Source organism: Canis lupus, chromosome 4, assembly GCF_048164855.1.
Source record: "Canis lupus baileyi chromosome 4, mCanLup2.hap1, whole genome shotgun sequence".
Classification (NCBI taxonomy): domain Eukaryota; kingdom Metazoa; phylum Chordata; class Mammalia; order Carnivora; family Canidae; genus Canis; species Canis lupus.
Window position 1 is genome coordinate 7,913,797 of NC_132841.1, and position 28,000 is coordinate 7,941,796.

A 28,000-nucleotide genomic window follows, 5' to 3' on the forward strand; every position below is an offset into this window, starting at 1 on the left:
CACAAGCTGTAGGCTTCAGAAACTCCTTGAATGCTTTTAAACGGAAGCTGTGATAGAAAGAAGTATATTGGTGCTGGGAAAAGGAATCGTATTTGTACATAAATGTCTTCTATCTCTTCCATTATTGCTACAATCTAGAGTCTAAAGGTTTGTGACCTCATATTCACACTTGCATAGGTGTGTCATAGTTACTGCACCTCCACGATTCTGTGAGGATGAAATGAAGAAATACATGGGCAGAGTCTGCACACAGGCAGGTGGAAGCAGAAGCAGCAGCAGAGGAGGCTGTCCAGGGGAGGGTGAGTGTTCATCAGATGACACCCAACTGCCCAGCAGAGCTGGCTTAGAACTCCAAAATCAGGGACTTGGGGAGTGCAGGTGGGCATGGGGAGGGAATAGCCAAGGAAGGGGGTGTAGGTGCGAATAAGGAAGGAGAGACTGGGTGATGAAGGGGTGTGGGTTGGTATGGGGAGGAGGTGGGTGAGGGTAGATGTGTGTTCTCTCAGCCCCAACCCTCCTGATGGAACTTCGGTTGCTCACCAATGACTTTATTATCACCACCACAGTTAGCCAAAGGTCAAGGTTTAGCTGTGATCATCACCAAACTGAGTGCATTGGATAGACTCACTCCCTAGCCCATGGTGAGCTGCCCTGCCTGGGACTCTTACTCCACAGGCTGCTTGCCAACTCTGTCTGCAAGGAGTGAGTCCCAAAGCCCCCACAGATGGGTTTCCCAGGAACTCACCTGAGAGATCACTGCATGTGTTCAGTGATGTGTAGCTGTGGACAGTAGCATTCCTCCAGTAAAGAAGTAAGCAAACAACAGAAAAAAGTCCCTAAATCTTTGGCTTGGTCATGAGTGTTTCCCTGTTCTTTTCGTCCATCCTCCATTTCCAAAGATATGGCTGGGATGCCTGCCATGGTAACCAAGCAGAGCTCAGGGGCATGCAGGTCACCAGCCCATGTGCTAGTCCTGAATTCATGGCTGCTGCTTGCTGCTCCCAATGGGAGCCTCAACTTGCCTTGCTGGGGACTGGGCAACAACAAAGAGCTTGAGAGTCAGCCTGCCTGGGTTTGATCCTGGACCTGTCCCGATCAGCCATGTAACCTTGGACCAGTCTACTTCCTTAGAGCTCTGTTTCTTCATTTGTAAAATGGGGAGATTAATAACTCCATCAGTGTTCTTATACGGCATAAGTGAGCTACTGCGTCTGTAATCATTACACCTGTACTTGTCATTCATTGGATGCTCAAAATAAAGTGTTATGATTTTGGTCTTTCATAGGGCAGATGTCTGTCCCAGCTGTGTTTAACCAGCACTACAACTTTCTAAAATGCTAATAATACTTTAACTGAATACATCCAAAATATTACCAGTTTAACATGATATCTTTATTGTGGTAAAATATATGTAACATAAAATTTACCATTTTAACCATTAAAGCAGTGGCATCAAGTATATTCCCATTGTTGTGTGACCATTACCACCATCCAGCCACAGAGTATTTTTCATCTCCTCCTACCTGGAAAAAGCACTGCTTCAGGAGTTTGCATGTCATCCTTGCTCCGGGCAATTTTCTCTGTATCATTTTCAATGATTACTTCAGCCCAAGTGAGTACAGCACTGTGATATTTAATTTGTATTTAAATTTTTAAAATATTTTATTTATCTATGAGAGAGAGAGCACAAGGAGGGGGAGCAGCAGGCAGAGGGAGAAGGAAAAGCAGACTCCCCACTAAGCAGGGTCCTCGACATGGCGCTCAATCCCAGGACTCTGAGATCATGACCTGAGCCAAAGGCAGACGCAAAACCAACTGAGTCACCCAGGAGCCCCTTTATATTTAGGTTTTAAAAAGATTTTTTACTTATTTTAGAAAAAGAGATTGGGAGTGGGAATGGTGGGTAGAGGGAGAGAGTGAGAATTGAGCCTTGTGGGCTCAATCCCAGGACCCTGAGATCATGACCTGAGCTGAAATCAAGTCAGATGCCCAACTGATTGAGCCCACAAGGCTCTCCAGACAGCAGCATGACATTTTAAAGGGGTTCACTGAAGGCCTGAAAGGGACCAACATGTGTTCAAGTAGCAACCTTACAAACTAACTACACTTTAAACCTAATGCAAGTTTTTCACACTAAAACACTCAGAAACTCTGCATTGTAAATCTTACACACACATTTTATTGAGATAAAGTCTGAACATTTACCAACACCTTAGGGTGAGCTATCACCAACATGCTTTCTCATAGAGTATATTCTTGACTCTTTGGAGGCACCATGTTAATAAATTCTTGTCAAACATATTCTTCCACAGACCTTAGACTTGAGTCCTTTGTAGAGGCATTTTTAACTCTCTATTGTAAATATGGTTATTCAAGTCCAGATCAGATTAAAAAAAAGGTTGCATTTCTTTTTGTTTCTTCCTGTGCCACATGAGTATTTTAAACTTGGCTCAGGATAGGAAAGGCTGCCTGAGACAGGATTTGGGGATTAAATCCCACCCCGAGCTCACATCTGGGTACATATCTCCACCTCCCTTGAGACTGAATATGGCTGAGTGATTCACTATGGCTAACAGCATAGGAGCAGCAGTGACCTTGCCCCAGGCAACATAGAAACTCTGTGAAGCTGGCGGTCATGAAATGATAAAGCCCGCATCAGCCTGGGTCCCTTACAATTATGAAGAGAAAAGGTCCCTGCTAGTCAGTGATGGACATGTGGTAGAAACAGAAATAGACTTCTGTGGCTTTAGACCCCTGAGATTTGGGGATTATCCATTACAGTACTGTGCACAACCCTATCTTGACTATTACAGGTTCCAAGTAACAAATATGAAAAATTCACTAAATCATGAAGGCTTTGTTCCCTTCTTCCTGTATTTCCAAACTTCTTCCCTAATCACACCACAAACAACCGAAACACATCTGAGAAAACCCTGTTGGGCACAATTCTAATGAGACTAGTTCTTTTGTTTGTTTCCCAGCCCAGATTTAATGATGCAACAAGCCTTTAAAGCTGACAATTTTGACCTTGTGATCCTCCAAGGTAATATAGTTATTAGCAAGTATTTACATCTGAAACCACAACTCTTGATCTCATTCATGCCATATCCATGTCATTCTCACTTGACAGAGACATTCTGAGGATGAAAAGTGATTTGCTTTATTTTTTCAGGTTAGAGGAAATCCATTCCTGTGTGAGTTGATTCTCTTTCTAATTTGAAAGTGCAAGCTAGACACTAACCAAAGGTGACAATGTGAACAGAAGGAGATCTTTGGGATTCTATCTAGTCAGGGGAGACGGAAGGGGAAACTTTGGAAAACCAGAAATGCATGCACAAAATAGTTTATGTTCAACTTTATGCGAAGCTCATCACTACATGCCTGGCTTCCTACTCTCCAAAGTGTTCTTATGCCATAATGAGCAGGAGCCCTGTTTGTTCACGTGCCAGCTTGGAGATCCAGGACCTAACTGCAAATAATTTAGCACATGTGCAAGATTCTTAGAAGCTTTATGTGAGGCTCAAGCCTCCTCAGCTGAGTTTCCAAAGGAAGAAGAGGTCTGAAGCTTGGGACCCAGCTAGGTGGCACTTGACTCAATCCAAAGTTGATGGCACAAGGTGAAGGGGAAATAGCCTAATTTTCTGCAAAACAGGACTAAAGCTTCCCTTTTTCTTTTGAAATGAGATAAGAAGACTGGAATTTACATCAGGTTGTAAATTCATTGTCCAGAATATAAAGAGAAGCCCATGCATAGTGAGCATTTCTGATGGTGAGAACATCCATAGCTCATTGACTATAAACGCAATTTTTTTTTAAATTTATGATAGTCACAAAGAGAGAGAGAGAGAGGCAGAGACACAGGCAGAGGGAGAAACAGGCTCCATGCACCGGGAGCCCGATGTGGGACTCGATCCCGGGTCTCCAGGATCGCGCCCTGAGCCAAAGGCAGGCGCCCAACCGCTGTGCCACCCAGGGATCCCTATAAACACAATTTAGGAGCATAAGAACTCCCTCATGGGAAAGATAATTACAATCAAAAGCTGTCTTGGCTTACCTGAGAACCTTATGACAATCTCAAGACCGTACCTTTATCATCTAAACATACTACCGCTTATTCATTCATCCAATCAAAGCTGGAGCACCATCTTGTGTGTGCCAAGCTGGGAAGCAGGTGCTGAACAAGACACATTTTCTGCCCTCCAGAAATTCAATCTTGTGGAAGATAAATGCAGGTGAATAGAAAATTACAACATAGCGAGGTTAAAAGCAAATTATGGGCAAAGAAAGGACAGGAATTTTGACTCATAGGAAATGATACAACCCTTTTGTATCATTTAAAGAATTCTGAGGCAGGGTGCATAGAACGTCCATAGAATCCATGAGGTTAAATGATATCCTTTCACAAATATGATTTATAGGTCTCTCCTTCCATGGATTATTACTTATGTATTTATTAAGATTTTCATGAAAACAATTAAATGGTTCTTTAAAGTAGATGCCAGAATAGGTTTCTGAGGTTCAGAGCTGTGGTCGGCTTCATACCAGTGACATCAGCTCCCTTTTATTCAACTTTGTCAAGGATCCCAGTCAACGAAGGTGTCTTTAGTCAGGGTTCTGTAACAACGTGCTGTTGGCTTATGTGGAGATTAGTAGAAGTGGAATCTTAATTTGGGGAAGACTGCCCCCAATTGTTGCCAAGTGGAGCTGACCATACATCCCAAGAGACCTTGGTCTTTTGAGTCTATGTTTGCTTTTGGGGAGCCAAGTGAGTGTTGGCTAGACAAAGAGCTCACCTCTCCACCTAAGGGTGCTGTAAGCAAAGCTCCGTCCAAGCATCCTGACCCTTTGATTAGTTCTCAAACACCGGCAGTGAGAACCAGCCTGTAGCCAGTCTCCTCTAGCCAAAGGCAGTGTGTCCTTCTGCAGTTCTGGTTTCTCCAGTATTCACTTTGTGGTTCCTTGGTCACTGATTGATGTGGCCAGTGTCTTCTGATGGGTTTTCATACTTTCTCAAACCAAAGAGTTTCATGGTGATCTGAAAGCTGTTCTAGAAGCCTGGCCCATTTTTCCTCCATTAGTTTGTGGCAAAGGATTTCTGCAGGTCTCTTAAACTTTTACTGACAAAATACTTTGGCCTCATTTCTATTAGCTTGTCCTTAGAGCACCTCTGGGAGGCGTCTCAATATTGTTCCTTATGCAACACAGAGGTAGCCTGCCTTAGGACTTAGCACTTGGCTGTGGGTAGGTGACTGAGCTAAAAGCTAACAGAGAGCATGGGAGCTCAAAAACCTGAATTCTTTTCTCCTCCAGGGCTTCATATCCAGTTTGGGAAACCAAGCGTTTGTGAACTTTAAAAAGACAAAAGAGAAAACCAATTTCAACTCATAAGTAAGTGAATAGTCTTTTCTGTGACCACTGCCCTTATACAGACCCTCAGACACTGGGGAGCCAAGTTCTGATTACATTGTAATGCTTTGCTCCTCTGCCATCTTACAGAGATAAGCTCACTGAGGCAAGGAACCACGTATTTTCAACTTGGCCTTCCCTGGGAAGATCCTTCCCAATGCCTGTTACCTGCTAGGTGTTCTAGAAATATTTATTGGATGCTGAATTTTTTGAGTGCTGCCGTTGGTTGAACTGACTTCTTTATGCAGACTGCAGTGGGGCAGTAAGAGTTTTCAGCCAGTTACTTAACTATTCAGAAGTCTGGTGCATACTGTGGGTGAAGCAGAATAATGTGACTGTCACAGTATGAATATCAGCCAACGTCTCCTCATTCTCTAGGAAATATCACTGGAACACTGTTCGGGGTAATTGAATGGCAAGGAAAGTTCTATTCATCCACCGTTGAGTGATATATATATATATATGTATATATATATAGTGTGTGTGTGTGTGTGTGTGAGTGAATGTGCACATATATATGTGCAGTCACAAAGAGAGATTTATATGTGTGTATCATGTAAGTATGTATATGTATATACATTCACACATATACACATGTATGATGTGATTTGAGGAAATACTGAGACAACCTCTATTAAAAGTATTTTTTCCTATTACGTTCCTCTAGCCAAAGATGAATGTGAGGAATGGTTCTCATGAGGAAAAGAAGGGCAGATAGGGGCACCTGGGTGGCTCAGTTGGTTAAGTGTCCAACTCTTGGTTTTGGTTCAGGTCATGATCTCAGGCTCCTGGGATCAAACCCCAAGTTGGGCTCTGTGCTCAGCACAGAGTCTACTAGAGATTCTCTCTTTCTCCCACTCCCTCTGCTTCACCCCCTGTTCTCTCTCTCTCTCAAATAAATAAAAATTTTTAAAGAAGAAGAAGTGTCAGGAAGCAGGTGCTCAGAAGCAAGGGTACCATCCTGGGAGAGGAGACCAGGAAGGAAGAGATTCCAGAGTGGAAGGGAAAGCTGTGATCTGTCACCCCAGATTTCAGAGATTCGATGGCAGGGGTTGACAGCAATCTTGTGTACTGAGAAGACTCTGGATGGAGAGAGCCCAAGAGGCTGACCCATGTGGGTGACTTGAGGGGGTCAGTGAGCCTCTGTATTCACTCACCATCTGTTCCAGCTACTAGGTGAGAACCACCAACACCTAGGCGGGCTGGGCTCCTGCAGAGTGTATGTGGAATCATCATCAAAAGCACACACTTTGGAGAGTGACAGAACCTTACTCAGTGTGGATCCCAGCTCTGGCACTCATCAGTTAGGAATTAACCACTCTCAGACTGTACTCTCATTTTTAAAATGGAGTGACTACTCAACTTCATAGGTTACTGAGAGAATTAAGTAACAGAAAACACTCAGCACAGTGCCTACCACCTAGAGAAACAGTAATACAGGATCAATCTTATTAAAAGTTATTACTAAAGGAGAGGCCTGAATGAAAATGCCTGGGTGCTCACTGTAAACAGCTGAGACTGGGCCATGGCTGGGCCAGCTGGGAAATCTTAGGAGATGCTTTCTATTTATTCACAAAGACTCCTAGAAAGGATAAAGTCCTCAACTTTATCAGGCATGCAAACCGTAGTTTGAAAGCACTTTTTCCACAAGCTGGTTTTGATTAAGAAAGGGCCATGCGAAGTGAGAGAGGATGAGGGCAGTTGGATGGGGCTGATATCGTGGGAGGAATTTCAAGTTACCAGATGCAAACAGTGGTCAGAAGAAAATAGGCTCCTCCTACTCCACCCTGGTGCTCAGAGCCTGGAAGGGACCAGCCTTGGGTGATTCCCCAGTCCTCTTCCATTTCACCATGAGCAGACGTGACCAAAAGGCATGATTTACTCTCGCGAGGTCTCCTGCATCAATTCCTCGATAGCACAGTTAAATCTGATCCCTTCTTTCTTTCTCTGCTACCCAGATGTTATTCAGAACACTTCCATTCTCCCTAATTCTCTTTTCCCATGTTGGAATTAGGACTGAATAGATGGAATTAAACCAACTTGAATCTCTGTCAACTTGGGAGTCAAGTCGTAGGATGTTTTCTCAGAGACGATAATGAAAAACCCAAACTTCTCACAAGACAGTTATTCTTGGGATATTTCTGATTTATCTGGAGCCAGAAAATTGAAGACATTTATAAAAGGCAGAGTTCTATGGAAAAAAAAATTTTATCATCCCTTTACCTGAAAGCCAGATTGTGTTTAGAATGTGCAAATTGGAAGCAGATTGAGTAAGTGCTGCTGCTTATGGCTTGGGCCTTTTGAAGTTGAGAAAAAGCCTAAATACGAACCAATCAATTTGTCTGCTCTTAGGAGGCTTATCTGTCATGAGCTATTATCTTCTACTGGAGTAATAAACACGCCTTGCCTACTGAAGAGAGAGGTATGGGGTTCTCTAATTCACCAAGAGGCTATTCACCGGGCAACAAATCCCAACATATACTAAGAGGACTGCCTTCCCTGAGATCATAATGCATTACCTGGACTAACCAAGCTTGGGAAAATACCCGATTAAATGAAATTAACTCAGTGTCTTCACCTGCGGGATTTTCCATCTTTTATATAAACTTAGCATACATATTTAAAACTTCACTGCAATGTTCCAAGGGTAAGACATCAATATTTAGCATTTCCTAAGCTTCTTTGACCACAGAGTCTTTTCACAAGTTGGGAGATGTAGCACAAAAGTTCTTAATCAGCCTACTGATGGTTGATGCATAGTCGGCTGCTTAAAATAATAATACATTTGCTAGCATTCTCTAATCTTTTGCCTTCAATTCTTTGGGCGGCAAAACCCATCACTACTTTTAACAAAATTAAACATCACTTCTTGGAGCTAATGGCACATAAAACCTGCATGATTGCTGCATAGAAGATATATGAATACAGGTAAAAACAACTTTTTTTGTAATGGTCTGTGAATGGAGTGAGTAGGCCTGGCAATTGTCACCTGAGCAATAATTTTCCTTTGTAGGAGATTTCAGCCTAGAGAGTCATGTGATAGCCTGAAATTCAAAAGGTTATAATTTCCTTTACATTGATTAACATTCATTTCCATCCAAAAGGAGAAATGCAATGTGATACAGATTCCTGACTGAAAGCAGGAGTGAGTTCTGTAAGCCTTCAAGGTGATGGGGATTAGAGTGCTGCCCAAAGATTTAAAGACCCTGAGATCACCAGTATATCTTGTGAAGCACTGAGCACAGATAACACACTTGCACACACACCAGTGTAGGCTGTGTTCAGGATGAGAAAAGTAGAAGCACCTGGGTGGCTCAGTGGTTGAGCATCTGCCTTTGGCTCAGGTCGTGATCCTAGGGCCCCAGGATTAAGTCCCGCAACAGGGTCCCTGGAGGGAGCCTGCTTCTCCCTCTGCCTATGTCTCTGCCTCTCTCTGTGTGTCTCTCATGAATAAACAAATAAAATCTTTAAAAATAAGAAAAAAGATGAGAAGAGTAGGGGTGCCTGGTGGCTCAGTTGGTTAAGTGTCTGCCTTTGGCTCGGGTCATAATCTCAGGGTCCTGAGATCAAGTCTTTCGTGGGCTCCCTGCTCAGCGGCGAGTCTGCTTGTCCCTCTCCCTCTGCCCCTCACCCTCAGCTCTCTCCCTTAAATAACCTTTTAAAAAATGTTGAGAAAAGTGAAACCTAAATATGCTTGCCATTGGAAAAACAAGGTTGGGATGATAAGCTTAATACTTCTGATTCTCATCCCTCTGAAAGTAGAGGTTTTTCACATATAGTCATATCACCAAAAGTTAGAAACTTATTTAAAGTGAGGAAATCAGAGTATGTTTTTTTTAATTTCCTGCTCGGTGGACTACCTTGTTCCAACTCAATGGTTACTTTACTGGGTCACCTCTAGCTCTCCTGCAGAGTAAAGGCTGCTGGAGGGGGGAAAAAAGCAAATAAAAGTTTGTGCTCAGAGAGATCCACATCTAAAACTAGAACTTATACTATTTGGGGGGTGGGTAAATAACAGGACAGAAATATAAATGAGTTACTGATATGTGGAGTGATTTGTTCACACATGGAAGCAGAGTTTTTCTTTGAAAGTTGGGTAGAATTTTAAGATATGAAGGAGGAGAGTTCTTGCTTTATCAGCTTCCCAGAAGGCAGAGTAGGTCAGAAAGGAAGTGGTGTCCCCTGGGGTGAGCAGCAGAACATCACTTGTGACTGACAAAACCAGCCTGGCAGACAAAGGGGGCTCCAGGGTCAATCCCTAGGCATCTAGATGGAGAGCTAATGAGGGAGGGAGCAACCTTGAAGTCACAGAACTGAATCCCAAACTCCAAACTGCTCAGAACCAATGAGATGCAGGATCTGAGCACATGGAAAAGACGAGTGGACAAGGAGAGAAGGCAGCCTGGCATAATTCTGTTGGATTGTTTGGGGTTCCTGGTTTGGTGATAATCTGAAGGATCTGGCCACGTTCCTCCCTGCCTCTAAAGGCACCACAGGGAAGGGACACCTGGCTGGTTCAGTCAGTTGAGCATCTGACTCTTGATTTCAGCTCAGGTCATGATCCCAGGGTCCTGGGATTGAGCCCCATGTCGGTCTCCCTGCTCAGCAGGAAGTCTGCTTCTCCTCCCTCTGCCCCTCCCCCTGCTTGTGCTGACTCTCTCTCTCTCTCTCTCTCTCTCAAATAAATAAATAAGTCTTTTTTAAAAAAAGGTGCCACGAGGAAGTGACAGGACAAAAGCAGAGTGAGCAGAGGTGCAGAGATGGGACAGTGCCACAGCCTGCAGATGGCCTGTGTGTTTAGGGGTCGATGAGTAACACACTGCTCTGTCCCCTTCTGCTCCAGGAACAATCTGGATGTGCATCTGAGAAAAAATAGTGAAGTGACAGAGCAGAAAGCAGAACCGTCTCTGCTGAGGGGATGATCCTCTCAGAGGTCAGATCTCTCCACCGACGAGCTGGGTGAGCCCAGATGCCGTCTCCCAAGTGAGCCTTCCGCCAGAAGAAGCTGCCTTCACTGTGCAGTGAATGACCTTCGCACATGGATTCTGAGTCATTTAAAAAATTGAATGCTATTTTTAAGGATACGAAGGGCTGGTCCTGAGGGAAATTAAGTAGGTTCCTCCTTGTGTGTGAGAGGCCTGGAGGAAGCACCCAGACAGCTGTATAGAAAAGATCGGAACAACCTGAAATACTAGTCACTCTATTGGATAACCTCCGGTTGACATTTAGTCTGGCAAGAGGGCAGGGGAGTATTGAAAGAGTGAGTTGTCAAAAGGGAATTTGGGCAAATGACATCTGACAGGGACCAAGACCTTCCTATTGCTCCTCAAAAGACGCCACAAGCGCACGGCCAGCTTCGGGGCCCCGGGGCTGTGCACAGGTCTGCACCTGGGCTCAGAGGCAGGCGACGTTGGTGGGAAGCAGGGCTTAGCAAATGCTGCCTTCCAGCCACTGTTGCTGCCACCGAGCTGAGTCACAGCCCTGAAAGAAGCATAGGGCTGACAAGGACCGGCATCAGAGCAGACCTGGTCGCCAGCAGTGACTCAGGGACAGTGGCCCCCAGGGAAGCCTGGGACAGCACAGCTGCCATTTCCTCTTTGTTCTGCATTAGTGGAGGTGACTTTGACGGAGTATGTGTTCAGGGAGAATGGAACATCATCAGTAAGCCCAGGTTCTAATGACGCTCTCTGGGACAGGTTATCAAATGGCAACATCAGGCTTCCTAAGGAAGGAAGTCAGGATCAGAGGAGAACATGGGTCCCCAGAGCCAGCACTCCACTTGCCAGCCAAAATAAATGTTCTTTATTTCTGGGGTCAGCTTTTCCTAAGGGTTTGTATCCTATTTAGAAATGCATTGCAGTGATGTCCCAAGCAAGAGACGATTAGCATCAAGAAGTCTTGCAACTAGGCCACCTGGACACTTGGTTTCTTTGAGGTGGGACAATCTTTTATTTTCAGAAGTCAGAAAAATCAGCATATGGCTGGGACATCTGGTTGCCACTATGGAGTCCTGGAAAAGGCAGCCAATGGTGACAAGCCCTTCCCTGCAATTAGGATCGGGTCTCTGCCAAGGAGCAGCTTTCCCTTCTTGAACATCTCTTGTCAAGAGCTGTTCCCCCAAGTAAGCTGCTCACAGGCATCATAAGAATAGTGTCTGGGGCACCTGGGTGGCTTAGTGGTTGAGCCTGCCCTTGGCCCAAGTCATGATTCCGGGGTCCCAGGATGGAGTCTCTCATCGGGCTCCCCACAGGGAGCCTGCTTCTCCCTCTGCCTATGTCTCTGCCTCTCTGTGTGTCTCTCATGAGTAAATAAAATCTTTTTTTAAAAAAAAAGAATAGTGTCTAATTTGGGGGAGCATTGGGCTGGTGTTCCCATTGGAGCCTTCTGTGGTGCTCTGACGACCTCGTATGGAGGTCTGATGAGAAGCTCTGGTGCCTCTTGTGCATCCCAGTTCATAGAGGGGAAGAGGCTTTGGAACACCCTGTCATTGCATCAGCACAACAGGGAATCCCTCTGAGGGGGCCCTGGGAAGCCCTGGAGGGCCCAGTCCACTGGGACAGAAGTCCATTTCCTTCCTTCCTTCACTCATCACACATTTAACAAGTACCTAGCACCCAGTGCTAGGGCCTCAAAGATAAATAGAACAGTCTCTCTTAAAACATCTTTAACTGAATACTTTAAAAGGGGAACAAACCCTGTATAATGAGAAAGCATTTTTTTAAAGATTTTATTTATTTATTCATGAGAGACACAGAGAGAGAGGCAGAGACCCAGGCAGAGGGAGAAGCAGGCTCCACACAGGGAGCCCAGTGTGGGACTCCAATCCTAGGACCCCAGGATCATGCCCTGAGCTGAAGGCAGATGCTCAACCACTGAACCACCCAGTTGCCCTGAGAAAGTTTGGTGATGCAGATGAGGGCTGGGTTCGGAACATGAGAAATATGGTTCTTGTTCACTCCATGACCAGGATAAACTCCATGTTCCAGGACCCAGCCTTTTGCTTTCTCAAAATGAGAAAAGACTGGACTAGGTCATCAACTTTAGACCTCCCAACCTCACACCTACCTGTGCTCCTTGGGGAGGCAGTTGCCAAGGCAGGTCTTTGTCACTCCCTCAGGAAGAAACGCCAGCCCCCGGAGCAATGCTGAACATGAGACCTGAATGTCATGTCATCTCTGCTGTTTGGATGTGATGCTTGATGCCCTCTCCTTAATGCAAGAGGGAGGGGGAAGGCTTGTGGGTTCCCAGCAGGCCTGAGACACGTGAACAGCAAGCTATTTAGAAAAGATTTGTTTATAGCTCCTCCTGTGTGCCAGACCCTTTCACTTAGCTTATTTGCAGTCACACCGAAATACTCATAGGGCATTACTTCCCTCATCTTGAAAGATAAGCAAGCTGACATTGGAGGGGCTGGGTACCCTGCATGGAGTCTGCAGCTAGAAGCTAGCAGAGCCCACGAGGCTCCCGAGCTCAGGGCAGTTTCAGTAGCATGCATAAATGAGTGACTAAGTTGGGGTGAGTGAAGAGGATGTCCTCTGTAGCTGCTGCCAGCAGAGCCTAGTCTGGGTAAGGCTAGAAATCATGGGCTTTGCATATCAGGTTGGAAAAGTGGGTAAAGCCAGGCCTAGGGCACCAAGTTGACTTTGACTTTTTACAGTGCCCAGCGGGAGCTGCTGCAGGCCACGAGTGCCAGTGGAGAGGAGGCGTCTGGGAATGCTCTAGGATGGACATCTGGCGGCACTAAGTCTGACAGAGCTGGGGAGACTGAGATACATTTTCTGAAATTGGAAGAGGGTCTGAATAAGTGAGAGACAAGTAGAAAGGGAGAAACAGACACAGCTATATAGATTATGGGAAAATTAGCAAGACTTACTAAGCAAGTATGAAATGAAATATGTGGAGAAAGAGATCGACATTAGCCCTGTAGCATGTTTCTTAGCTAACGCTTAGTGCTTTCGATGAACCAAGCACTGTGACAAACACTTTACTTAACATTGTCTTTTCTGACCTTCTCGATAACCCCATGAGAGAAGTTGTATTAGGATATCATTGTACGGATGAGAACACTGAGACACATAGAGTCTGTAGGGAGTTTCTATGTGCTGGTAGACATTTCTACCTGGACCGCCTGCCCCTCACGCTCAACACTGGGAACTAAACTCTCCATTGTCCCTTGACCTGTGCACCTGTTCTTCCCCAAGCTTCTCCATTTTTAAATAACACCATTGCCATTCCTTCAGTGACTTGAAGCCAAAGCTCACAAGAAATGTTTCATGTCTGTTCATTTATTATATGTGCCCCTTAAATCGGGCATTGTGCTGGGTGCTGGGATCACAAGGGCAAAAGGCATGGTCCTGGGGGTGCCTGGGTGGCTCAGTCACATAAGCATCTGACTCTTGATTTTGGCTCAGGTTATGATCTCAGGGTGCTGGGATGGAGCCCCACATTGGGCTCTGCACTCAGCACAAAATCTGCTTCAGTTTCTCTCTCTCCTTCTCCCCCTGCCCCACTGCCTGCTCTCTCTCTCGCGCTCTCTCTCTTAATCTCTCAATCTCTCTCAAATAAATAAATAATCTTAAAAAAAAAAGGCATGATCCCAGCCCCTAAAACACTTACAGGGTGCTGGGAGGCCAACAGAGTCCAACAGCATAGAGGAGAGGCAGGCAGGTTTCCAAAGGAAGCAAGGTACTTTCTGCGATTCCTGTCTTCGCACCCCCCTCAACTGCACCAGCACAATAAAGATGTTCCTTGCATATCCCACCCACCTGACTCCACTCCCACTTCCAACTCATAAAGCAAATATCACTGGAAGTCTCCAGAAGAAGCTCTGGATTTTCAGAGTTCTGACCAATTCAGTTTCCTGCAAGAGCGCTTCTCTCTGAGCCACAAATTTGATAAACAGGGAGCCTGGGCTCTAATGCCTTCCTCACTGTTATGCTTCTGGGAAGAATTCATTTATTTTCCATTTATGCCCTGTCCATTTCCCCAAATGTTAAAAGCACAAGTACAATAAAAGGGTTTAAGTGACATGTGTGGTTTCAGCTCTGAGTAATGAATGGAGTGGGGAGAATGGGAATCCCAGAAACCTAGAGCAAAGAGGAGGCAACTGGCATAGACCTTGACTGAACTTCCTGGCAGCCAAGAGAAAAATAAGAAAGAGGAGCTTTTTTTTAAAAAAAAGAATTTTTTAAAACGGGGTTTTAAAAAATTAATTTCTAAAATTTTTATTGTGATGAGAGCACGGAGCATGAGTTCCATCCTCCTAGCGAATTTTAAGCGTATATCAGTATTGGCTGTAGCCATCATGTTTTAGAGCAGCCTCTAGAGCTTATTCATCTTATAAACTGAAACTTTTTCTCCTCATTTCCCCATCCTTCCAGCTCCTGACAATCACTATTCCACTCTTTGATTCTATGAATTTGACCATCTAAATGCATCATATAAGCAGAATCATGCAGTATCGGTCTTTCTAAGACTGGCTTATTTCACCTAGCATCACTTCCTCAAGCTTCTTCCACGTTGTCACATGTGGCAGAGTTTCCTTCTCTGTTATAGCTGAACGATATTCCCACGTGCGTGCTTACCACATTTTCTCTATCCATTCATCAGTCAGTGAAAATTCAGGTGGTTTCCATATCTTGGCTCCTGTGAGTAGAGCTGCAATGAACACTGGAGTGCTATCTCTTTGAGATCCTGATTTCCATTCTTTTGGATAAACATACAGAGAAGACATTGCTGGATCATATGGTAGTTCTGTTTCTAATATTTTGAGGAATTTCAGTATTGTTTTCCACAGTGGCTGCACCATTTCGCTTTCCCACTAGCAGTGCATGAGGGTTCCAATTTCCTCACATCCTCACAGTACCTAAGTGTCTTTTCTTCTGTCGATAATAGCCACCCTGACAAGTGTGAGGTAATACCTCACTGTGGTTTTGATTTTGATGTCCATTTCCCTAATGATTAGTGATGTTGAGCATTTATTTATTTTTTTAAAGATTTTATTTATTTTTATTCATGAGAGACAGAGAGAGGCAGAGACACAGGCAGAGGGAGAAACAGGCTCCCCACAGGGAGCCTGATACAGGACTCGATCCCAGGACTCCAGGATCATGACCTGAACCAAAGGCAGATGCTCAACCACTGAGCCACTCAGGTGTCCCAAGCATTTATTTTTTTCATATCCTTGTTGGCCATTTGTATGTCTTTGTTGGAGAAACATCTTTTCAAGCCCTTAGCTCATTTTTAATCAGCCTATTAGAGTTTTTAGTATTGAGTTGTAGGACCTCCTTATGTATTTTGGATATTAACTCCTTAACAGGTAAACAGTTTGCAAATATTTTCTCCTAGTCCTTAGGTTGTCTTTTCACTCTATGATTGTTTCCTTGGCTGTGCAGAAGCTTTTTGGATTGATGTAGTCCCACTTGTTTATTTTTGTTTTTGTTGCCTGTGGTTTTGGCATCATGTCCGTGAAATCATTGCCAAGACCAGTGTCATGAAGATTTTTCCCTATTTTCTCTTTCAGTTGCAGGTCTTTACACTTAAGTTTTTAATCAATATTGAGTTGATGATATCTGTGTATGGTGTAAAGAAAAAGTCCAGTCTCGTTCTTTTGCAGGTGGTTATCCAGTTTTCCCAATTGGAAGCAAATCTTATAATTAGTGGAAACAAATTGTGTCCCAGCTCTGATTCTGAGAGCACTCTGTCTCCCTCATGGTTTTCACACTGTCCGAAGATCTGTTCATGTGCTGTCCCTATCACAGGGAGCCTCTTGAGGATGAGGATTGTGTCTTAGTCATCTTTTTGCCAGCCCATAGCAGACATTTGATGACTATTCCTCAATGAACAGGTAAGCCAATACATTTTCCTGTGAATTTTTAATCTCTTAATGGCAAATAGGATAGAACTTTCGGAACTTTGAAAATCATGGATGTGATTAATTTGTCCATATCTGGGGCACCTGGCTGGCTCAGTGGTTGAGTGTCTGCTTTCATCTCTGGTCATGATCCTGGGTTCCTGGGATCGAGTCCCGCATTGGGCAGGAGACTGCTTCTCCCTCTGCCTATGTCTCTGCCTCTGTCTCTGTGTCTCTCATGAATAAATAAATAAAATCTTTTAAAAAATTGTCCATATCTGATGTTGGTTCTCACTGAACATCTAGAGTATAGACATTAACTCCTGGGTTTTTAGTTCCTTTCACTGAAGCCACTAAGTTTGGCATGTAGTGTAAAGAGTTATGTATATCCCAGAAGAGCTACTTTTACCAATTATTTTAAAGTTTTTTAAGTGGCTTTCTCTGGATCAATATAAAGCTTAATCTGATTTTTTTCAAATGGAGATGTATAAAATTTAGGACCATTTCTATAGTCAATGCTGAATAAATTGATTGAATTCATGAATGAGTGGATGAATGCATAAATAAATATACTGCCTTCTGACTTCTTGAGCTTCTGAAATAAAGTTGTATTACCAACCAGACATATGCACGCAAAACCGAACACTTTATGTGTATGCTTCCATACAGCCTCCAGTTGCTACAGCCATTCAATAATACCTTTTACACAACCAGTACTGCCCATATTTCATTCTATAATAAATATTTATTAAACATCGCCTATGTTCCCAGTCCTGTTTTAGAAACGTGGACTATGTCAATGAGAAAAACATGGAACTTATTTTCTGCTCTTTCTGAGTACTTTTACATGCTTAAGATAAATACCCAGAAGTCACATTATTCTTTATAAAGTAGTTGTGAGTTCAGAATGTAAAGTTTGAAAACTGGCACTTTAGCAATTTCATAGAATGTATAATTTGGAGAAGGGGCAGAGATGTCAGGTCATCTAGGTTGGGACAAATATACAAGGGGCTTCAAAACCGTAGGTGTCCTTTGGTGGGCTAAAAGATTTCTAAGTGATCAGTGATCCAACTTTACAAAGATTACTCTGGTGGCTGTGTGTATAATGGGGGGGGGGGGAACCGGAAAGCAATAGACATGTCAGGGAGACACGCCAACAGTCCAGGGTGAGGCAATGAATACCTAAAATGTGGAGACTGAAGGGAACGCGCAGGTGCCAGAGACTCCTGGATGATTCTATTGGGACTTTTGGGGACTTTTCCTGTGCAAGTATTTTCAGGTCACACTGAGGACTCCACCAGAGAAAAGTTCATCCTGGTTCCTCTATGGACAGTGCTCAGCACTCAGCACTCCCTATATCCACCAAACTACATTATTCTATAGAATTCTTTAGATTACACACAATTGTGCATGGCCATACTACTCTGAGAGTTTTCAACCCAATCTGTCTCTGGAAGCTGAGGAAACCTTGGTCTGGTCCATGGTTGTGTGGAGAACTCCAAGGCACACCAGCCTCCAGGGCCACTGCAGAGAGGTATGACATGGCACAGGGTGCTCGGGACTAACCAGCCAAAACCCTGAATTCCAGTCTAGTCTATGACCATCTTATAAATTTGCACAAAGTACTGATCTCTGTGGCCTTTGGTTGGATTGGATAAAACTTTTTTCATTTGGCTTCTGCAAAATCACATAGGATGCTTTTCCTGGGCATTTTAATTATAGAATAGGATTCTATAAGAAGAGAACCGAAAGGAATCTAGACTGGCTTGACTGGGCTCACACTGAAAATGGCAAGGGGTTATGGTGGAGGAAGATGGAATAGAGCCAAATGGCGTGTGGTGGGCGTAAGAAGTGAAGTCGGTGCTACTTGGATGAATGGAGAGAGAATTTGGGGCAGAACGTTGAGACAGGAATGCGTTAAGTTGGCATTGCCATCTATGTGAGATAGAGAAAGAGAAATGGCAGAAGGAGATTATCAGGTGCTTTTCTGAGTAAAATGAATTAAATGTCCTTCAATATTTGGTGAGAAACTTCAGTAATGAACTCATTTGATTCACTGATCCTACTTCTGCCTAAGGGTCACGATCTCATCAACAATCCCACCTTCAAAAGCTTGATGGCTCTGCCTCTGCATAAACTAGGGAAATGGATCTATAGCATATCCCTACTCTCATGCCCAAATAAAATCTTGGGCAAGTGGGTCTGATTGGTGAAGCCTGGGTCTCACACCTATACCTTAGTTTAAAAGAAATAGAAAATAATGAGTTTTCTGTTTTTCTTTGCAAAAGCAGGGTATATCAGTTGTATGTTCTCCAAATGCCACTTCCAGGCAACACACAGATGCCAAGACCTTCCAGGCTAGCTGGAGTCTTCCATAGGAAATGGTAAACAAAGCAGAGGTCACTGATGCCCATATTAGACCCACAGTGGGGAGGGACCCTTGTGGCTGTGTCTGGGCTGTCAGGGCACTGACCAAAAACAATGTGTGACTTGCCATAGCAGGCGAAAGGGCAACTCTTCTCAGCCCAGCCACTGACCCCCAAACATAGACCTGAGGTCAGTTATTCAAGGGTAGAGCTTGAAGGTAGGAAGAAAACAGAAGGAAAGAAGGTTCTAGGGGAGGAGGGCTGGTCTCTATGGGACTACAGATTGTTAGGTGTTTTCCTAAGTAAAATACATGGAACATCCTCTAATATTTGATGAGAAACTTCAGTAATGAATTAAATTGATTTATACAATTTTGGTTGAACTGATCTCCACTATGAGAGTAGCCTCCTACCCACACTGAGGCTCAATTCTCTAGGTGCCTTTGGCATTGATACACGTCCCTAGCACCATAGTAATGATTTTCATCACAGTCCTGAGGCAGCCACTTGCTCTGTTTTGCTAAAGTTATTCCCACCACAGAAAGTAAAGGAAAAAAAAAAACTTGCCCTCCTTGATTTTCTCCCCAGATATTTTCTTCCCTTCTCCATGTGGCCAAGAATCTCATTTTTGCTTTTCAAGACCCACTCCCTCGAAGAAAAAGAGGAAGAAATCATTGCCAGTATTCAAAGCGTTTTTCAAAGAGAAAGTCTTTCATAAAAATCTCTGATGACTCTGGCCAGAAGGAATTGCCAATTTCCTCCTATGCCATCTTTTTAACCTTGTATTATAGCACATTCTGGCACTGGCCAGTGTCTTAGCTCCTCCTGCTGTAACTCGGGTGCCCCATGTCAGGTAAACATCAGGGCCCCTAGTAAGCACCCCCACTACTTTGCACTTCTTTAACTTAATGTCAGAGTCTAACTTCACTGAGAATGGTCAAAAGAAGGTGACATAGGTTTTAATGTCTATTCCACGTGGAGAGTTTCAAATTATATATATATATTTTTTGAAATTAACTAGAGAACTTCTGAAGGTGACTCTTTTTTAAGACCCAGCATTGATCTGGATAGAGAGGTTTTTGGTGTGTTTGTCTGAAAATAAAGAGGTCCTGATACCTAAGGTCCTATGTTTAGGCTCCATCCAACTGAAAGAATGAGGGAGACCCAGGCTATCTTTTCGTTCTGGCCTGTGCTGTTCTGTCCCATCAGCACTCCCTGTGGGACCAGAGGGTGTTCACACCTTCTCCAATTTCTCCTGTCAAACCTGCTCCAAAGGTAAGGTGTGAACTGGCCACGTACTCTGAAGACTTATCTACTTTGGGTGCTCAGAATGCTAAACTGTCCTCACGGGGTGACAGGGCAGATAACTTGCACATATGTTTCTGCTTTCTTCGGGGATAGGAATTGTTCTCAGGCAGGGCCAGCTGGACCACTCCTCAGAGGCAGATCTGCACCAGGAAGAGACTACCATAGAGATAAATTTAGATGATGATGCTTATTAATTAAGGTTTTCATACATGGCTTCTTACCTACGTGCTGAAATATAAGTTGGTCCTTTGTACCGCTGATGGGAATCATACGTATATGTTCAACTATTCAATGAGCCTCCCAAGAAGAACTCAGATCAAAATAAGTCTAAGAGGGATGCCTGGGTGGCTCAGTAGGTTGGGTGTCTGCCTTTGGCTCAGGTCACGAACTCAGGATCCTGGAATCAAGCCCTGCATCGAGCCTCCTTGCTTGGTGGGGGGGGGGGGGTCTGCTTCTCCCTCTCCCTCTACTCCTCTTTCCTGCTCATGTTCTCTCTATCTCAAATAAATAAAATATTTTTTTAAAAGACAAAATAAATCTAAGAATCCATTTGTAGGAAAGTGGGGAAAGTCTTGCCAACTGTATTGAGATTATTGATTCTGTTTTAGTCACTCAAAGTGTATTGGTTAGTAAATTAACGTATTTCTATATAAAAAATCCTTACTGAGGCAAAATAAACTTCTTCCTGTCTCTCATGAATGAATGCTGAACATAAACTTTAAGAATATCAGGCTTAAAATCTGTCCTGACCAGAGTCTCAGCATGCCCACATCCCATTAACCACAGCTGTGGGCCATGACTGATCACACATTCACTTGGAAACACCACTTCTGATAGGGCTGCAGAGCTCAACTGTGTCATTCCATGCCATCTGTCACTTACTTAAATCCTGTGTACCTGTCTGTCCATAAATGTCTCCCCTCCCACCAGTGTGTCCCTGCTATGATCTAGTCATTCCTACCTCATCTGCTGTCCTGCTCATGTATATGTTTGCCCACTTTTGCCTCTCTAGAGGCTCCCTTTTGCTTGTCTACAGGTTCTTGAGGGCAGAGACCATTTGTTACTTTTCTTTATACCTCCCAAGGGCTAGTATAATGCTAAGAACATAGTAGACACCAAACACATGTGTGTTGAATGAAAACCTAAGGGGATGAGTTAGTTATATAGACTTGATCCTTTGCCTGGCTATACTTGCAGCTTCTGTCTAACCCACCTACATATTAGTACTTCGGGTTCTACCTCCAACCACTTGCCTTGCCTTGTAGATTGCAAATTGTTTGTATATTGCAGTCCACACCCTAGGTAAACATACAGTCTCTAAACAAAGGAAGCTGTGGGATGTCAATCATCATTTCAAGGTGGGAAAGATTTAAATGAGAAGGGAAGGGGAGAAGGGAGGAAAACTAGGGTACCCTGATGGGCCTTCCAGGTATCTACTGTTGCCTCTACTTTGAATGCATTTTACATCCTACTCCTCCCCCCAACTCCTCCTCCCAAAACATTACCAGCTTTCTAAGCTTTTATCAAAGGACAAGTCTTTCCCCAAACCCTCCCTGATGTCCCAGCCAAACTCGTTACTAACCTTTCTGCTTGGCAATCTTAGTATCTTTTCTGAACCTTTGATTCTAGCACTTTCTAGCACTTATCTCAGGGTCTTAGTTGTTTGCATTCATGTGTCAGCTCCACAGATTGCAGCTTCCTTGCAAATGAGTAATTTTTTTCATCTTTTTTATTCCCTTAAGTGTCTAGCCCAGTTGGTGTTCAATAAATATTTATTGCATTGAACTGAATAACCGCAAAGCCATCCAGAGTGACTACTTTAAAGGATACCCCTTGACCGAACATTAACATGTGACATTTGTTTAAACCATCCTCATCCATATACCATGAGTGCTAATTAATGCATTTCTAGCTTCTCGTTATCCCAAGCCTCTTTCAAAGAATCTTAAGTATTTCAATGATTTTGCTTATTGAATTCAATTTATAAATGAAGCAGCTTCCTTTAAAATACCGAAATGAGTGGCTGGCAGAGCCAGGGACCCAAGGAAGCTGGGCGCCCTGGCAGAGCTACCGCAGGCCTCCCTCCCCACACCGACAGCCACAACTGTAATCACACCGCCCTCCACTTAGACTGTACCTTTCCCCATAGGCTTTTCCTGGAGTTCTATAAACAGTAATTAATGCAGTTTAGATGTTAGACTCAACTGTTTACCCTGGCTCTCAATTAATTAGTTAATTGCCAAGCTAGGAAGACATGGTTTGCATATATTTTTCTCACCCGCATACTGGTGACTCAGATGTGCAGATCTGCTCTTTAGCAAAGCACAAGATACACACATGCTGAGGCAACAGAAACAACGTAACAGCCAGCAAAGCCTAGCAGGGGCCTCTGGAGGCAGGTGCTGTTTATTATAACCGCCCACTTCACAGTGGGTGGAATGACTCACCCAAAGGCCAAACAGCTTTTCCAAGGTGCGAGGAGACCTTGCTCTAACTTTGTTTAAAAATTGTTCTGTTTGTCTAAATGTGTTCAGCAGTGTTGGGAGGAAAGGGCTGGTCCTCTTAACACAACCTTGTGTGAACAGAGACCTGGACCGTCCAGTCCCCTTGGGCTTTACAGTGTGCAGGGAGGACTGATAAAGCAGGGGAAGAGAGGAGGCTTCCGGGCTTACCCCTTGTCACTGCATTCCAGCTGAGATGCGTCAGTCTTGGGGGAGCCAGTGCAGTACACCCCCTGCCCCCATTATGAGGCTGTCCAGGAAGAAGGAGAGAGCTCTTCTACTCTACTCTGGACAGAGGGCAGAGTAAGAGTGCCCGGTGGGTGGGGTGGATTTAGATCCTAGCTGGCACCTGGCCACTTGCAGGCATTTGTAACTTCACTCACAGTACTACTAGGCCTATAGAAACTGATTTTTAAAACGATTTTATTTACTTGAGAGAGAGAGAGAGAGAGCAAACGCAGAGGGAGAGGGAGAAGCAGACTCCCCGCTGAGCAAGGAGCCCAACTCGGGCTCCATCCCAGGATCCTGGGATCATGACCCGAGCTGAAGGCAGACACTTAACCAAGGAAGCCACACAGGTGCCCCTAGAAACTGATTTTTAATATACTTCATATTTTGTAATGCTAATCATGATGAGGAACAGACTGTACAGGGACGCCTGGGTGGCTCAGTGGTTGAGCATCTGCCTTGGGCTCAGGGATTCCCGGGGTCCTGGATGGAGTCCCGCATCGGGCTCCCTGCATGGAGCCTGCTTCTCCCTCTGCCTGTGTCTCTGCCTCTGTGTGTGTGTGTGTGTCTCATGAATAAATAAATAAAATCTTAAAAAAAGAGAGTGAGAAACAGACCATACATGTATTATGTACGTGTGTATATATGTATATGTGTGTGATGTATATGTGAGATATATGTGATATATACATAATGAGAGGAGATCATGAATAACCTAATATTTGACTAAGTTCTTAATGATTGTCTCTAGCTCTTGACAGCATTCTGCATACATTCTCATTCAATTTTATTCTATTTCATTTTTTAACCAAGTAAAGAGAGACCTTCCCGGTTCCTTATTGTTTTGGATCTTATTTCTGAACTGGTGGGAGGACAGTGCTAGGATAAGAATGCAGTATTTTATGAATGTTGACAAACCATCTGCCTAATAACACATTGTGTCATTTTCTGAGATATTTTCATAGCTTGGGCAAGCCTGGCTGTGCTTCAGGATAACACCTCTAAGGCCCTTGAGGCAGGAAGACTGAGGAAGAAAAGACCAGGTACCACAATGATCGCAAGGTCAAGTCAGTGATGGGACTGGCCCCTGGGGTGGCCAGTCTGACCTGCAGTACCTAGCGGGGCGTGGGGAGTTGGGACTGGAATTTCAGGCCGTTCAATCCAGCAGATGGATCAAAGCAACGTCAGCTGGAGAAGGATGGTGCTCCCTCTCAGTCAGGTAATGTTCTTAGGGTTCTGAGGGAGGACCTCGGCCAGTGGCTGTGGGTTCAGGGAACAGAATTAAGCCTCCTTAGAAGGGAGACTAGCTAGAGCCAGGCAAACTAGCAGAGCCTCAACCAGACAGGTTGCAGCATTCAGCAGGACTAGGGTTACGGATCAGAAACCAGGCACATGCGGTCGAGAAGTCAGAAATGTGAAGAAAGATGCAAGTTAGATGAAATACATGTGCCCCAGGTTCAGGGGCTCAGTGCACTTGCGATGCCCTGGTCAGAACCGGTGAGGAATGGAGAGGGCTGGGGTGCAGAAGCCTGGGGGCCTGTGTGCAGAGCTGGGTGGCGCTGGAGCCATAAAAGTGATGGTCTAAATGCTCCGCCCTTTGGCTACTTTGGGAATCAAAACAATATTTACCTTGATCCAAACTAACTCTAAATTGTCTATTTCTTTAAGGGTTGTTAGTTAAACAAAAGTAGCAATTAACATTTCGTTAAAATTATGTTGTGATCTTAATGAGGGGTTATATTTTTGTAGAGAAAGTAAGTACAGCCGCTGAAGTGGGGATGGTGATTGCTTATCTCAGTGAAGCATGCGCGAAGGAGACAGATTTGCTGGTCGTGTGCACACGAGCAGCCCCCACTGGCTGCTCACTGGGGGTGAGATTGTGGGCATCTCTGGTGCTGGATCTCAGAATTAAACCTGTTCAGAGACTGCAAGTCTGAGTGCTTCCCAAGCCCTTCCTCCCTTTCTGCTCCCTTCATTCACATTTTTTTTTAAAAAGTTTATTTATTTATTTATGAGAGACACACACAGAGAGAGGCAGAGACATAGGCAGAGGGAGAAGCAGACTCCCTATGGGGAGCCTGATGCAGGACTCGATCCCAGGACCCTGGGATCACAACCTGAGCCAAAGGCAGACGCTCAACCACTGAGCCACCCAGGCATCCCTCCCTTTGTTCACTTTTCCTGACATCCTTTCTTCCCCTCTTTCTTCCTTTCAAGTATGGTCAAGGCCTGGGACAAAACCATGGTGACAGTTTGCTTCACGAGGCATGCCGCTTGTGGTGCAGATGCTTTTAAAGCCAGCCTTGGCTGGAGCCTCCTCTCCTCCCATGGTCTCTGAGAATAAGCCTTGATGATAGAGAACACCTTTTCTATGTAACGTTTACTCATGAAGATGTCATAAAAAGCTTTCGTGATGGAAAAAAATGTCTCTCACATCCTGAGTTTTCCTTATCTAAATGGACTCCTCTATCTGATGGAGCTGGAGTTGCTTTGGTATGTGATTAGGGCACAATGAGATGGTGGCTCCTCTTCTACATGCGTTGTAGAGGGTTTAGGTGACCTGACATACCCTTTTTATTTTGTTATATGGATTCCAGGCATCAGGGAAGGATAGGCATGAACTTGGAGAGCATATTCAGCTCCGAGGTGTCTGGAGTGCCTGGCAGTATCAGTGCCTTTGGTTCCAACAGGTGGTGTTCTGGATCTCTAGATGCCAATAGCCCGAGAGAAGAGAGAAGACGGTGAGAATGCCTGTGGGGAGCCCGGAAAATAAATATCTAAGTCCTCATCTTTTGCCTCCTGATAGTGGCACCAATTCTCTAACTGGATATGAGACGTGCCATTGAGGAAGAATATGCAATAGGAGAGAATCGCAGATACGATTCTAAGCTGGGCGAGGATGCCACCCGTAAAATCTGTGTCAGTTTCCATTCTTCATGTGGGCTGAGAGCTGTTGAAGTGTCTGCTCTTTCATTATGATCCAGTCCTGCAAGAAAATAAAAATTAAGATTCTTTTAGTCTCCCTTAAGTTATTGCCAAGATAACAGAGATCAGGACCACCAAACAGAAAGGAGATTGGGACCAGTACAGGCCTTTGGAGTCAGGGTTGGTGTGGGAAAGTGACAGGATATGTGGGAGACACAGGCAAGGACTTTGAAGAAGAGAACCGGAGGGTTTTGTTGGTTTGTTGTTGTTGTTTTGTCTGTTTGTTTTTTGTCTTTCTTTGGTACCATCACAATTCCAGACTGCTTATAACAAAAAGGAGCATTTGAGATAGAGATGAAGAGGCTGTTTTCTGGGATAACATTCCAGGGACAAGGAGAAAAGAGCGGTTACTGGGATTCCTTAACCCTAATAGCCCTTACTTTTCTTCAAATTATTATGCTAACTTGCTTCTCAAAAAACAACACAAAACAAACAAACAACAACAACAACAACAAATCCTTTAGGTTTGGGCTTATCACATTGTATTTGAGGAACAAGAATCTTTTAAGAATAACTATTTTACCATTGGTCATCATTAAGCTTTCTATCAATTTGTAGAGAAATGTGAAAAGAACAATACAAGGTAATGCAGTCTTTAATGACTTTTCCTCACCCGTTGGCTCTGATACCAGGAAAGGGGTGGGTGTCATTTTTTTCATGCTAATACAGATCCTGAATTTTAATGCCATTGCAAAAGCCAGAGTTGGCAAGAACAGACTTTTGGTTCCAGGTATCAATCAGCAATGGCATATGACAAGGCTATGTTCCACTCCCTTCTAGTTTACTTCCTTTTTAATAATATGAAATCACCCTCTGATGAGCGAGACCTATACTCACTGCCATAGAAACATCAAAGCAATGTCCTCCTATATGCTCAAGTTGACCAAAAGCAATCTCAAAAGACATTTGATTCTATAAGTGACTTTGTCATCAAGATGGCCTCAACCTAACCATCCTTTTTAAAGATCATTATTCAGGAGAGATTTTTGAGTATCCTATTAGTTTTAATCAAATAACTTCATGCTGGGGCACCTGGGTGGCTCAGTGGTTGTCATCTGTCTTCGGCTCAGGTTATGATCCCCAGGTCCTGGGATCGAGTCCCACATAGTGCTTCCTGAATGGAGCCTGCTTCTCCCTCTGCCTATGTCTCTGCCTATGTCTCTGCCTCTCTCTTTGTGTGTCTCATGAATAAATAAATAAAATCTTTTTTAAAAAAACAGAAACAAAGTAATTTCCTGTCATTGTTACCTGTTCAGTTACTTGGCGCCACATTTTGCAACTAATCCATGCTGATGGATTTTGCTCAGCAGACATTTCACAGAGGCATTGTAAAGATTTTCCCACAGTTCCAGAGGGGACAGATTAATACAACCTATTTGAACATTTTCCAAGCCAGTGTCACCCAAGCCTTACTCTTTGCTGTAGCATTTCAGGGACACAATCAAGCTCTTATTCATTTGCTGAAACAGACCCAAGACTGCTTCCTGAGGAAAACTGTGGCTTTACCTGCAGGAAGAAAGAGTAAAAGCATTTGGGGCAGAAAACCAGAAGGCTAGAATACATCACACACACCATGGCTAATAAGAAGTTAAAAGAAGTTAGAATTTGATGATGCATTTCTCAGAGCAGGAAGTTAGTAGTATTCCATACTAGGTATAAACACCTAGGAAGTTCATCAGTAATGGGTGGTGCTGGCATTCTTGGTTGTGGATGAGATCACCTGGAGTAGGACAGGTTACTTAATTTGTGGGAACCAGTGCAAAACGAGAAGACAGAGGTTTCTGTTCAAAAACGAGGAATTTCAAGATGGTGACAGCAGAGCATTGATCCAACAGCAGAGGCCTTTGGAACACCTGACTTTTGCAACTGCACAGGTCATGTGCCATAGACTGCCTACAGGAGGAGGAGGGAGTGAAAACAAGTGTTAATTATGGAATTTCAGGGAAAACCAACCTTTACACAGAGGGTAAAAGAGAAGTCAGCAAACATTGGGATAGGAAAAGCAGGGAGGTAGAAAAAGAGCCAGGGGCAAATAGAAGCCTAGAGGAGACAACTGTTAAACAGAAATCACCTGAACCTTCTTTTTCTTTTTTTTTAAAGTGGGCTCCACCACCACCATAGAGTCAAGACCCTGAGATCTTCAACACCTGAGCTGAGATCAAGAGTTGGATGCTTAACCGACCGAGCCCCCCAGGCGCCCCAATGTGAACCTTCTTATATGTCCTTGATCTTCAAGTATGCTGTCAGATAACATGTATCCACAAGCTGCATGGGTAGTCACCTGTCTACTGTTATCAAAGGCCAGGGAATAGAAGGATTCAAAAGCATTCTTGGCATTCTATAGCCAAGAGGTC

The 28,000-nt window shown here is 44.1% G+C and overlaps 1 long non-coding RNA gene across 2 annotated transcripts; it reads left to right on the plus strand.

The window, feature by feature from the left end:
* The first annotated feature begins 180 nt into the window (after positions 1-180).
* Positions 181-27,999, plus strand: LOC140631803 (uncharacterized). Of its 2 annotated transcripts, none has more exons than XR_012029317.1 (4): positions 181-299; positions 1,445-1,612; positions 5,311-5,388; positions 27,747-27,999. It is a non-coding gene; the product is annotated as an uncharacterized lncRNA (long non-coding RNA). The 2 variants fall into 2 exon arrangements; XR_012029318.1 differs by lacking the exon at positions 27,747-27,999 and adding an exon at positions 10,250-11,705.
* The last annotated feature ends 1 nt before the right edge of the window (position 28,000 follows it).